This window comes from Sus scrofa, chromosome 1 (assembly GCF_054392235.1).
Source record: "Sus scrofa isolate SSC_HxYL_T2T_F1_AM1 chromosome 1, Sscrofa_HxYL_maternal_Yorkshire_Landrace_v2.0, whole genome shotgun sequence".
NCBI classification, from domain to species: Eukaryota; Metazoa; Chordata; class Mammalia; order Artiodactyla; family Suidae; genus Sus; species Sus scrofa.
The window spans coordinates 253996079-254010237 of NC_139383.1; the positions used below are offsets into that span (position 1 = coordinate 253996079).

Sequence of the window (14159 nt, forward strand, 5' to 3'; positions counted from 1 at the left end):
TCAATTCTGATAACTTTAGAGATGAGCAAATTGAGGCCCTAGAAGAATGTCTGATGCCCCTTCTAAGTTGTGATATTTTAGAATTGTAAATCACATCCTACTGGTTTATAACTTAGAATTCTTTTTTCTAGTCTTTCTTCAGCAGAATAACAGATGAAACCCTACAGTATAGTTCTTTCTGCCTTCTTTGAAGAGGTTCTGTGAAAAGATAATTTGTAAAACAATCACTATTTTATCTCCTGGAGAAATATAAGGAAGTAGAGAATCCAGTTGCTTCTCCACACACAAGGCAGATGGATTTTCAAGAAGACCTGAGGGACTTATTCATTGAAAGCCTATGACTGTAGGGCATTTCACAGCACTTTTACATAGATATGCAGGAAGATTCCCACAGTTTTGTTATGCATCCAGTGCTATGGTAACAAGTGCAATGAGATAATCTAGAACAGCCTCATCCCTGGTACCTTTGAATATACATGAAGCAGCTCAGAAAGAGACTTGAGTGTTGCTCTTTCCTCAAAACTGGCATGTAACCCAAAGGAACTCCTAGGTTTACAGCAACTACACTCCATTCTCTACCCCAGAACCTCAGATCTAGCTTGGGCCTGGGTGGTCCCCAGATGTGCTTTGGCTAAAGTGATGGTGGTGGCAGAGCTGGAGCCCCTGCTGGATCCACATTGGCTCATGGAACCTGGGTAATTATTTAAACAGAAGTTTATTTTAAAGACAACATATCCTCACAATTTGCCTATTCTTCTGATAGTAGAACAAATGCACCAAAATACATCAGCAGCCTTTGATTCCAAATATCTTAAGCTGTAGGATCTTCAGAGTGGGAAATGTTATAGAAAGTATCAAAACAGGTAAAGGTTTGACAATTAATAATCAAATGATAAGGATGCCATGTGTTGTCTGTTCCATTTTCTCATTTAAGCAGTGAGTGGATACAAAGGGCAAAAAGGCCAGGAGTTCATTTCTAGGACAAAGAAACTTCAGTGCTGGTAGAAGAGTATGAAGAAAATGACCTAAGGTGCTACATATGTACATTCTCATAGGAATAAGCAGTTGTTATGGGGAGAGTAAGAATGAAAAAGAATCTTAAACACTGATTAGAACATAACCAGATAGGAGTATGCAAGCTGTTCTCCCTAAGCCAAAGACTCAGAAGAGCCCTCATAAAGGTAACACTGGTAAATGGCATTATTCATGAGCATTTTGCTACCAAAGAGGCAGGGGAGTTAGAGATAAAACACTCACTTCAGCAGATCATCACATTTTCAGACACTATCAAGTTTTTCCTGAAAATGAAAGCAAACATTCCCCTCTCTGTGCTTAGTGCTATCACTAAGCCCTCAGTCCTGGTGCAGTTCTGGTAGACAACGAAGTTCTACTTACAGTTTGGGAAAGGAGAGTCCTCCTAGATCTCAGAAGCTGTGGATAAGGCAGCAGCTGCCAAATAGGATGAATCTTGGGCAACACGCAGTTTTTATAGGCTACTCATCAGAGCTTTTTTTTTTTAAAAAAAAAAAAAAAAAAAAAAAACCTTTACCCTCCCCTTCTCACCTTAGTCTGGTAGGGAGGTGTTTAACTAATAACTCTGATTGGCTCATAAACCGCCAATCCTTCCAATCGTGCTCACACATTGTTTGTACTCACAGAATGTTAAAGCTGTAAGGGACGTGTGTAGACCTTGTAGTTCTTAATCCAGACTCTTCATGGCACAGGAGAGGACGCAGAGACCAAGAGGACTGGGGGATTCCCTTCAGTCACGCAGTGAATGAATGACCAGGCTCTGGAGCCCACCAAGGAAGACTGGGAAGCGTGTCAGCTTAGCTCCAGCACCTACTACATACATGACCTTGGTCAGGGATTTGTTACTTCTTTAAGCCTTAATTTCCTCCTCTGTAAAGTGGGGTCTGAACGTCAACAGAGCACCAAATGATTCTGTAAAGTGCCTGCATACAGCAGGCATTCAAAGGTCCTGCCCAGTCCCCCGAAACCATGTTGGGTTCCCTGATATTTTTAATGCCAGAATACGCTGTCTTTTAATCTAGTCTCATTCTCTCTCAATCTGTACCTTATTGTCTTTAAAGGTGATGAAAACTAGAAAAAACCTCAAAGTGATTGATGTAAGCAATCAGCTTCCATAGTTACAGCACTGTCTGGGTACAAGTTCATTCTACAGGTTTTTTTTTTTTTTTTCCTCTCTGAGAATTAAACAAAAATCTAATTCAAGAGAAGGCAAAAAAAAAAAAAAAAATTGTGTATGTTTCCCAAGGCAAATAACGAAAGAGGCAAATACAATTTATAGGGAAATCTAAAAATAATGGAATATCTATGATCACAGGAAAGCATACATTTTCAGGAACATATTCCTTTGGAATAACATAAAATATGAGCAAAAAACCTAAAAAATCAAAGTGCTCTATGGTACAGAGTGTAACACTATAATGAATGAAATATCAATAAAAATGAAGAAAAACACAGTGGTCAACTGAGTTGTCTAAGAATTTAGGCTCAGACGGTTTCTAAAAGTGAAGAATGTTGGAAATTGAATGTGATATTGAAGGAGACTGAAATATTTAAAACACAAAATTGAGGCTCAGTTGTCTAGGGATGTTTGGCCAAGCCTGTCCTAAGGATAACTGAGCACCAGACCAAGTTCCCATCAGCTTTCTCAACTCCGTCTCCCTCCCAAGGCACACTTTCTGGTTTCGCATCTGGTGCTCATTCAAGCACCTGGCACGCGATTCATAAGATCAAGATGATGTGATCTGAGGACATGTGAGGTTTTATCAAATCTGATTTTAGTCAAAGGATAAAGGAAGAAGAAGAGGTGGATGGTGATAGAAGAATGGGGTTATTGACAATTGTTCTGCGTCAGGGCTGGGGTGGTCAGAACCATGACTGAAACATTCCACCTGTTGAAAATGCATGGTTGAGATAATTTTACTTAGGCTACTAGTACTGATTTTTACTATAAGAATAACAATAATCACAGCTCTTTTTCGAAGTTCTTTGGTGCATCTGGTTCTTTGTATAAATGATTTCCAATCTCAGCACCTCTACAAGGAAAGGTTTATTAGCCCATTTTCTGGATAAGGGAACTCTGGTTCAGAGAGGTTAAGTATCTTGCCTAATTCACAGGAAAGGTACAGGAAGAGCCTGTCTCACTCCAAGTCAGGGCTCAAAAGCAGAGCTGCTTACGTTTTTGGTGACCTCAAACTGCAGAGATTTGCTCTTTTCCTCTCCAGCTCTCAGCAGTTTATAACCTTGGACATTAAACCTGCATTAACCAGGGAAGAATGACTTGTGTTGGCAGACCTAGATGGCCCTGATCTTGCCAAGCATCGTTTCACGTGAACAGCAGATTGGCCAGGCATGTCGGAGGAGTTTGAGTATGCCTGCTTCCTGAATGATGCCACCTGCTGCTGCTCCCGTGGCATCAGCATTTGGCCATCTCCGAGGTCTGATGTGCATCTGAAACTCAAAGTTCAGAAAAGCAAGGGTAGGGCTTATTGAACCTTAGAAAAACAGCAACTCCTGAGCAACACAGACTGCTTGCAGTTTGTAAAAAGTTTCTTACCTCAGTAAAATGTTCAAAATTGAGATCATGATACGCAGACCTGGAGGCTGTGAAACATTGTGGAATTCCCCAACCTCTTTAGGTCTCAGTTTCACCATCTATAAAATGGACAGTAATGCCTCCATCAGAAACTGATTATGAAGATAAATGAAATAGCATATGACAAAGGATTTACTACAGAGTAAGTTTTCATTAAATAGCTGGACCTGAATGTATAATTCTGATTTAGAGGCCTCCAATTGTAGACTCTTCTCATAGGCAATAATAAGATGGTATCATTCATGACCATTACTGTCAAAACCTCCAATAAACCTCATTTATTCTCCACTCCCTGCCCCACTCTAGATACTTCCAGTCTGAATATGATATTTACATGAGTTAAAAGTATTCATGTATAGTATGAGAACTGATTCCACAAACTTGTACCTGCAAATAAATCTCATGTATTATAAAGTTATACTCACTGTAGGATTAATAATCCATAGAGAAAGAACTTTCATAAAAAGGGGCCACATCTACACAATGCAAGTAAGAACCACGGATGGGTAAACATGACTTTAAAAACATCTTTTAAATTTGTGGGACAGATATTTCCCTACTGTACCAAAACAGGCTTTCATGGCTGGGATGGTTTCAGGACCCTGACACCAATTGTCATTATTTTGGTCACAGAGACAGGGCCAGAGTTATCTCAGCATAGTTCACAAAATTGTTGTTGAGATTCATGTGTAGGGTACTTTGGTAGCTACAGGGAGATTTTGTAGAGGATATGCTTTTACAGACAATACCAGATGAACTGGCCTCTTCTCAAGAAACTTATAATCTAAGAAGTGGGAGGAGAGAGTTGACATCAGAACCAAATCAAAATATGAAAATGGATACAAAAGTGCCAAGAGAGAATTGTGGTGGTGGCTTTTATTGCAGTGTTCATGAAGATTCTATGAAACGCATGAGTGAAAAGTCTATATATTCTGGATGTTTATATGTCCAAGTCAAATTCCATACCAATTGATTCAGCCCATCGGACTGGAGAATCTATGCCCTATGTGTGTGGAGGCAGTGACACCACACCGCTGTCTCCCCAGCACCATGCCTAAAGCACTGTAGGCATAGAATCCATTTTTGTGAATAAATGAATCAATAAATGTATGAATGCTTTTCCATCAATATCACAAGAGCCTGGAGTAACTGCCCTATAATTCTTATTCCTGAGAACTTTGAAATTATTAAGAGACAGAATATGACCACTACTTTCTTCTACAATTACACAAAGTTCTGAAAACTCTTCTGTATTTGTTCATTTGGAATTTCACAGGAATTCAGGCTGCAGCTGCCCTGAAATACTACACATGAACCACGGTCCCCCTTCCCCTTTCAATAAACTGTGGTAAAATACACATTACATAAAATGTACAATTTTAACCATTTTTAAGTGTACCATTCTGTAATGTTTATTACAGTCATGTTGTTGAGCCACCAACCTCCAGAATTCCTTTTATCTTGCAAAGTGACTCCTTTTTGTCTATTAGACAACAACTCTCCACTTGACCCTCCACCAGCCCCTAGCAACTGTATTTCTACTTTGTGTCTCTGAATTTTACTACTCTAAGTGTCTCATATAAGTGCTATCATACAGTACTTGTATTTTTGTAACTGGCTTAGCATAATGCCCTCAAGTTTCATCCATATTCTTTTTAAAGGCTGCATAATATTTCAATGTGTGGATATACACATCAGATATATTATATACATACACACACACATATATATACACATATACACACATTGTATACATTTTGTGTATCCATTCATCAGTCTATGGACACCCGGGTTGCTTCCACCTTTTGGCTACTGTGAATAACACCGCTATAAACAAGGGTGAATACACAGCTCTTCAAGACTGTGCTTTTCCTTCCTTTATGGCCCTTTATTAATGTAACAGCCTTATTGAAATTGAATTCACATACCATACAATTCACCGATTTAAAGTATGCAATCCAATTATATTTGGTATATTCACAGAGCCAGAGTATTAAATGTCAGTTTGTGACAGACATATGCTAGGTTTTTTAAAAAGCTCAGAATTGGAGGGTGTAAATCGTTTTTAGAATGAAGCTGGGGGCAAGAGCCACTTGGGTGCTGCAGGTGTGGGAATGGAAGAGTCAGGGCTCACCTTCCACCTCCTTGTGGTGATGTTTTTTCTATATCACTAAGTCTGAATTCTGGGTATTCTAGGAAGAGTCCCTCGTATGTTCATGTATCCAGGGCAAGTAAATTTAAGGATACCCAAATTCTAGGGTTTAGAATGCCACCCCCTTGACACTAGAGCGTAAAATTGAAGCTTTAAATGTGATAATGAACTTGAGGTTTTTCTTGTTTGAGGAAATGTGTGTGTGCAGGTAGGATGCTGCAGAGGCAGAGTGAACTGGGAAGAATGGGCTGGAGAATTTCAGAATTGCTGAGTGGTCAGTACTTATCTGACAGGAAAGAGTACAATATAGTCAGCAGTGACCACCACCCCCATTTTCCCCTAGTCCCTCGTGGGGGGTTGTTTACTGTTTTGTCAGTGTTTTCTCTTGGCCTTTTGCTCAATCATCTCAAAGTCCAATTTTTCTCTCACTATCTAATCAGGTTTGTTGGTTACTTATGTCATTTATGACCTCAAGCATAATATTTCTCTTTCTCTCTTCCTTATCTCTTTGGCAACCCCATTGAGCCTTTAGGTGTGAAGGTTTTTGTGCCAATACACAGAGCCCTAGACGAGGAGATATGAGGCCTGCCTGGTGGTCTAGTTGTGCCCCTGGCTAGTCATGGGAGTGAAGGAAATCAATTTCTCCCACATTCTACCTTTACACATTCCCTGATGTGTGAAGTGGACCTAGTGATACCACTCCAGTCTTAATCTACCATGTTGTTGCAATGTTTGAATGATATGATCTAAATGAGTGCTTGGAAAACTCTAAAGCCCTATAGAATTATGAAATATAATAAAATATTGTCACTTCATGGAAGCAGACATTATACTGCTCCTGCAGCATATACACGCACGTGCACGCACCCACAAACACACACACATGTATGAGAATCAGAAAACAAGGTTCTGGCCTTAGCCTCTGAAGAGTTGGATGGCATGGCCCAAGGGAGGGCACTGCCATCTACTGAGCACTTCTTACATGGCCTTTTCTGGGCTTTTTGGGTAGAACAATTCATTTAATCCCGACTACATCCATTACAGAGCAGTCATTGTTTTGGACAGATGGGAGTTGATCCTGTCTCTAGCTAAAGAGGTATTATACCACTAGTAAGCAACAGCGCAGGGACTTAAATAAGGGTCTGTGACTCTAAAGCCTTCCTGGGACCTTGAATTTATCATCTGCATGGTGAAGGAGTGGTCCCTTCTAGCTGTGATATTCTGCAACCTTTTCCCTTGAAATTCGTGTTTTTGACATACACAGTTGTCCTAAAACAAAATAAATGGTTTAAAACACTAATTTAAGAAATGTAAATTAGACAACAGAAAATTTTTCTTTGGTGATGTATTGGTGAAATGGATTACTTATTGACTAGAGATTCTCAACATACTAGAGTGTATAAAAGAAACTGGTTGGTTCTAAAACCCTGTTTCTTATTCCTGTGCTCTTTGGGTATGTTTCAGCCCACTTCAGCACACTTTAGGAATGAAGAGTACCAGGCTAACCAGATCCAGAATTTACTTTCCTGGAAAGCTAGCCAAAGGGCTCGGACACTGAGGGGCAGGGAGCCAATGACTATGCAGATGGCAGACCAGTCAACTGCTTAGTGACCATCTTGGTGTCACCTGTCCTCTCACAAAATGAGGAACGGGGTCACTCAGCCTCCCAGGTAATAATCCAATCACCTACAAACTCAACCTTCTGCCTTTCCTGAAGGTCCAGCCATAAATAGAGGATAGGACTGAATAATGAACATAAAGAGTTAAGTATGATGCCTGGCAAAAATTAAGTTCAGAATAAATAGCAAGTATTGCTATCAGCATCATCCCTTTTTTCTCTCCACATTCTCCAAATTCCCTTCTTTCTCTGCCACCAAAGAGAAGTCATTTTCAATTTTTTGCTTCCACAGCACCCCACCACATCGTCTTCTGTGTCCTTCATCCTGAATCCTTCCACCTCACACCTACTCTCAAAAGCTTTCTCCATTTAATATGCAGGAAAAAATGAAGCTGGATGCCAAGCCATTCTCAAAAGTTTCCTACCTACACCCAAGAAAAGGTACCCTCCTCCTTAGAGGGTGGTGGAGAGCTGCAGATGAAGCATTACTTTTCTCACCCATTATGTGAACCAAAGAAGAATATGACTTAACCACTCAAAGATACAGAGAGAGGTTGAAGTAGGTTTGAGGACATTGAAGAAAATGTCAATATTATTTGTGGAAAGCATAGAGGGGAATAAAGGAGATGAGATGAATATAGAGAGAAGGCCGTGCACCCAGGCTTCCAGAGCTAGAAGTAGACTAAGTGGCTGAAAGCTGACTTCATTAGCACACCTGTGCCACACCATTCAAGATGCACAACTAGCCTGCCCCACGGCCACTGCACGCCTGTCTTCTGTGACACAGCTGACTTCTAGGCATGCCAGGCCCTGCTGGGCTGCCAGATGGAGGTGTAAATAATAGGCTGGAACAAGTTATCTCTGTGGCAGGGATCCCAGAGAGGTCTCCACCCAATCACTGGCACCCAGCAGAGGATGCATGCCGAAAGATCGTGACCAGGCAGCAGATGCCCTCACTCCCCTGGAGGTGAGGAAAAGAGGACCATTCACTCTCTTTTAATCTGCTGCCTGTCCCAGGCCTACATTCTTTAGCAGCTAATTTTATTTTATTTTATTTTTTTTTTGGCTTGCCTTTGGCTGCTTGCCAAGTGAGACTATAGATATTTGATCCCAGGAAGAAATGTAAAATTGTCAATTAAAAAATTGGGAGAAAAAAGGCAGTAACTTATTAAAAATAATTATGTTCTAGAATGTCATGGTCAGAGAAAAACCTTTTGCTAGAACTCTTGCTCACATATGTGCAGGTGAACTTGCCAGTCCTTTTTCCAGTGTCCTTCCCCCCACCCCCCAAACCCCAAAGGCACTGATCTAGGATCTTTCCCCTTATACCTTCTCCCACATTCATTTCAGACTTAGGAGGTTAGCTGCCTGTAGTGGTTCTGCAAATGTGAAAGTCCCTTTCGGGTCTTGTCGGAAAAAGAAGGCAAGATCACAAACAGGTGTACATATAACTCAGATCTCAGCTCTGCTCTCCTTGCCTTTTTAGATCTGGTATGACTGGCTCAAACTTCCATTCTATAACCTCCAGATAGCCCAATGCCTCCCCCTTGGGGTGGGGATGGGGGGGGCAGACTCTAATTAAGGTCACTCTGGCTCCTATCTTCTCATTCTACTGAATCAGTTCAGTCAAGCACACGTGTTATCCCTCCAGCCCCAGGGCACTAGCCCTGTCCAAACCTTGGTGACCTAGATGGGACACTCCATTCCCTCACTAGACTTCCACAAAAAAGCAAAAACAGACAAACAAGTCACTTGTGCAGTCTTTTGGTAGTGTTAAAAAAAACTGAGGACTACTAAAAATTTAAGAATTTGAGTAATACCAAGTTTTTAGATGCGTTCTGTAAAAGGGAGCTGGGAAAAAATTTTACAGAGAAAAGGTGGAAGCCAATTAAGGAAATTGTTGATTGGCTACCACAGAAAGCCTAGTTGGCTGTTTGTGGTTGGTTGTCCTTAGCTTTCCATTTCTTAACCTTGAAGCACTTACAGGCTTAGAGTTTGGTTGCTCACACAGGTGTCAAGGAATTAGAGCCAGCTGTGTCTCATGTCCTCCCTGTTTAATTAAGTTAACAGCAGACACAACTAAAGGATTTCAGAGATGAAGAGGAATTACAGGGCAGCCATAGAACAATTTAAAATTAAACATTAGTCATCCCTATTCCTAAGAGTCATCTGAAACACGCATGAGATGTTGGATGCTGCAGGTTCTAATCTTCTCCGCTCCCATTTCTCCTCTCACAGATTGCCTTTTCAAGCCTGCATCTTTTTTTTTTTTTTTTTTTAACTTTACCAGTTGAGGCAGTACCCTCCAACTCACCTTGAAACCTCTGTGCCTCCAAACAAATCAGCTTCCTTATCTTATTGACAGGGTCCTGTACTGAGCTAGTGATAGCTCAGAAACCCTGAGGCTTCCTCTGCCTTGTTCCACTTGCCTATAAAGGCACTTTTGGTGTTACGTCACAATTTCGGTTTCTCATTTAAGTATATTCCGAGGTTGTGTGGTGTGAGCCACAAGAGTGGTAAGCACCCTCCTTCCGAGGTTGTGTGATGCGGGCCATGAGAGTGGTAAGCCTCCTCGTCTCTCTCTGGGACTGTCGGGGACGAACGGGAAAAGCGGATGAACTCACCTGAGTTGGTCTTCAGAGTTTCCTGCTCAACACGGAACTTCCGGTGCCTGTTTTAGGTGTGGAGCCGAGGACCAAGGTGGGTGCCAAGCTGTGATGATGAGCAGCCCTCCCGTGGACCTGTCCCCCCACCCCACCCCGCCCTTCTGCTCTGCGACTGTGGGAGTGAAACAGAACCAGAAAACATCAGAGAAGAATTAACAAAAGACAAATATTCCTTCATACTCAGATGATGTAATTTCATTTTCTTGAGCTAGACATGACCAGGACAGATGGTGGCCCTGTTAGCTGGTCATGCTAAGAAGAAAGGCAAGGGAAGATAAGGACAATTCTGAACCTTACCTTATATATTTTTTTAAATAACCCTTCCACCTCCTTTAAACTGGGATGTAAAAAATCAACCCACACCGGAATGACCTCCCTTTCTCCATGTTTGCTTGTTAAATCCAGAGATAGTATTGTTTTAAATTAGGTATGTATCAAGGAGATTTTTATCTTGGCCAAGGAGTGGGTCTAGCCAAGTTTTAAAACTATATAGCCATTAACATACAGACTGCATGTTTTTGGCATTTCAGGCATCCTTTTAAAATGAATAAAACATTTTCTTAATTGGCTTGCACATCTGTGGTCCTCTGCTGAGTAAAGGCTAGTCTTCTAAACAGGAGCATCTCTAAAACTTTCACCAGGACCAATGCCAGAGGCTAGGAGGAGCTGAGCTTTACATTCAAAAAAGACCTCAAGCTCCCCTTAGATGTTATCCCCTAATGAGTTAGACACACCGTGATTCTTTGTGTGTGTTCAAAACACTAATTTGCTAAATGTATGCATTCAGGATATGTCAGAGAGTTGGTAACTCTGGTTTTGCCATTTCTTCATTTTCAGTATATTTTCTGGAAGAAGCCTGGATCTCTCTTGGCCTCTGAGAGGCTGTGTCTCACACCTACCTTGATGGTTAATATTCAGGGAGAAGAGATCTTTATTCTACAAAAAGGACTAAAAACTTGGGCTCAGGTCCCATAATTATTTATCAAAATATCACCTGAATGAAACATAAGGAGAAGATTCTTTGAGGAATACACAGTCCATCCAGTTTGCCGATATCAGAGGACCAGAGAACCAGCACTGTATATACCCAGTCCTACACCTTTGCTGCTGCAACTGTTCTGGGTAAATAGCGTTAGTGTAATTTTGGTGTAATGCCATCTGACTTGCCTGGGGGTCGTCATCAAACTTAGTTCTGTGTAACTCACTCTGTAGCCATTGCACATCATAGACTGTGCTCATTATGAAGGGCTCAGATAGAAATTCTTGTCTGATCTGGGAAATCAGAATATTTAGTTCTTCTCCTGAGTAGTCAGTTTAATTTCATCTTATAATTTTTTCGAAATTGCTTAACTAGCCAGGTTTCCATTTCTCATTGCCTCCTAGTTCATTCAGAGACATTTTTGATCTGCCCATACCAAGGAGTGGACCATTGTGGTTATTTAGTTAATCGTAATTAATTTGGCTACTTCTTCTCAGGTTTATCTTTGGGCTTTTGTTTTTGGTGTTTTAATGTATATTTGTTTTTTATTTTGGTTTTTAGTATTTTAGTCTTTAATCCAGATGTATTTTACTTTTCTGAATGATATGAGGCAGGAATTTAAATGTATTTTTCCCAAAACAGTAAATTGTGAGTATGCACATTGTTAAATTGCAAATAACAAACTCTACTTGCCTTAGCTTCGGTTACTATAACACAAATAGCATAGATTAAGTGGCTTAAATAACAACAAGCATTTATTTTTCTCACAGTTCTGGAGGCTGGGAAGTCCAAGATCAAAGTAGATCCAGGTGGATCCAAGGTCAGATGAGGACCCACTTCCTGGTTTTCAGATGAATATCTTTTCATTGCATTGTCACATGGCAGACAGCATAAAAGAAGCAAACTCTCTCCTGTCTCTTCCTGTAAGGGCACTAATCCTATTCATGAAGTCCTTACTCTTATGACCTAATCACCTTCCAGAGTCCCCCCCATCCTAAGACCATCACATTGAGGGTTAGGATTTCAACATAGGGATTTTGGGTAACACACAGACCTCTGAGAAAAACAGAGCACTTGGCTTTGCAGGCTATAGAACCAAGAACAAGACAGGCATGGGCAGCATATCCAGGATAAATACCTGACCACACCTCAGGATAGTTCCTGCAAGGGAGGGAGGGAGGACATAAAAAACTGACTTAGTGGGACACCTGCAACTCTGACATAATGCTCCAAAGGAACAAACACTTTCAACATCACACTTGCCAGACAGAATATGCATCCTATGTGGCTCCCTTCCACATTAGATGACAATGGTGGGGAAGAGGTATAGAATTTAAGTCATATGCCTGATTCATGAATTCTCTTGGGAAAGCAGGACTTACTACATAGTGAGACAAAGTTAAAATGTCAGAAGGATATTCAGAAGTTGTTGGATATAATGCAGAGTTCCACTACATTAATTAGTTATCTCAATAATGATTGAACAATTCAGCATTCTTTTGAAATGCTGCCCATAAAATAATGAATAATACATAACTGTAGATGCATGCACACCATGAACACACACACACACACACAAATGTACTGCTTTCTGTTTTTGCATCAATGCATTTTTGTTTATCCTTGTACCACTCAACACCATTTTAATTATTGTAGCTTTATGATACATTTGAACATCTAAGAGAATAGATCCCTATCATCTTCAAATATTTCTGGGCTCTTCTTACCTTTTAATTTTCCAAACAAATTCTATTTTTTTTACATTTTTTATTGCTCAATGAATTTTATTACATTTTTAGTTGTATTATGATCATCACAACCCAGTTATAGCCTTTCCATCCCAAACCTCCTGCCCATCCCCCCACCCCCCAAGCTCTCTCGTTTGGAAACTGTAAGTTTTTCAAAGTCTGTGAGTCAGTATCTGTTCTGCAAAGAAGTTCATTGTGTCCTTTTTTTTAGATTCCACGTGTAAGTGATAGCATATGATGTCAGTGTCTCGCTGTTTGACTAACTTCACTTAGCATGATAATTTCTAGGTCCATCCATGTTGCTGCAAATGCTGTTATTTCTTTCCTTGAAAACAAATTTTAAATTGGCTTCATGAAATAATCAATTTGGCATTCTGATGGAAACTACACTAAACTTACAAACAAATAAGGAAATAACTGATGTGTTATTAAAATTCATCATAAAAAAGCCACTCTAGTCATACCTTAATTTTTGAAATTCACTAAATTTCTGTAGTTCTTTTGATAATTGACTCTATGTAGTTCTTAACTTTGTCCTAAGAACTTTTATTGTTGTTTGTATAAGTGGGAGATTTTTTTCATTATATTTTAACTTACTAATGCTATTAGAAAATCTATATATTTTATTATAGAAAAGTTTTCTTTAATAACTCATCTCCTTTTTGACATCCACTACTAATTTTAATTGTTTTCAGTTGATTTTCTTCTGTTGAAAAAATTCTACCCTAAGAGAAATGATATAGTTTACCAGTAATGAGACATTGTGATAGTTCTTTTCAATAGCTTCTTATATGTTGGTTATTACACAAAAAGGCTAAAATTTTGTTACATGTTTTATTAAGTGCAATACTGCTTTTTAGTTTGAAATAAGAGAAATTCATTCTTTTAGAAAATTATCTTAATTCACATTTAAAAATAAAAATAAAGTACATTGAAGCAGATGATTTGACCGGCCAGAAGCTGCCTCGCCAGGCGCCTGCAGGAGATGCTGGCGGGGCGGGTTGGCAGAGGTGCCTCTGCCGGCAGGGCGTAGGATACACTGTTCACGACAGAGAGGTCGAGTGGGGAGTCTTTGTCCAGACCGGGTGCGGGACGAGTCAGGGACCCTGTCTGGGTCAGGTCGCGATCTTTTGGGGAGAGAGGCTGCCGCTCTACCTACTGGGGCGCCACGGCAGTCAGGAGGAGACAAGCGCGCCGAGCCCAGGCATTCTATAGCGAGCTGTGCCTTCTCTTCGTGGTCCCCAAGCCAGGCCAAGTGGCCACTAGGCGGCGCATGAGGACGCGCTGGCGTTGGCGCAGGCAGAGACCCAGAACGTGGAGTTAGATTTTGGAGGTAGGTGGGCTGTGGTGTAGGTTTGCAGCAGCGGCTAA

General features: G+C 40.6%; 1 protein-coding gene across 2 annotated transcripts in view; it reads right to left on the minus strand.

Annotated features, from left to right (window-relative positions):
• ALDOB (aldolase, fructose-bisphosphate B) overlaps positions 1–14159 on the minus strand; it is a 61505-nt gene that overhangs the window by 12121 nt on the left and 35225 nt on the right. The window contains exon 1 of one of the 2 annotated variants that reach the window (XM_021066854.2): positions 1396–1542. The exons of the other annotated variant lie outside the window; for it this stretch is intronic. The gene's annotated coding sequence lies outside the window, so the exon portion shown is untranslated. Of the gene's footprint in view, positions 1–1395; positions 1543–14159 lie in introns of those variants that run through there. 2 annotated transcript variants of the gene reach the window in all.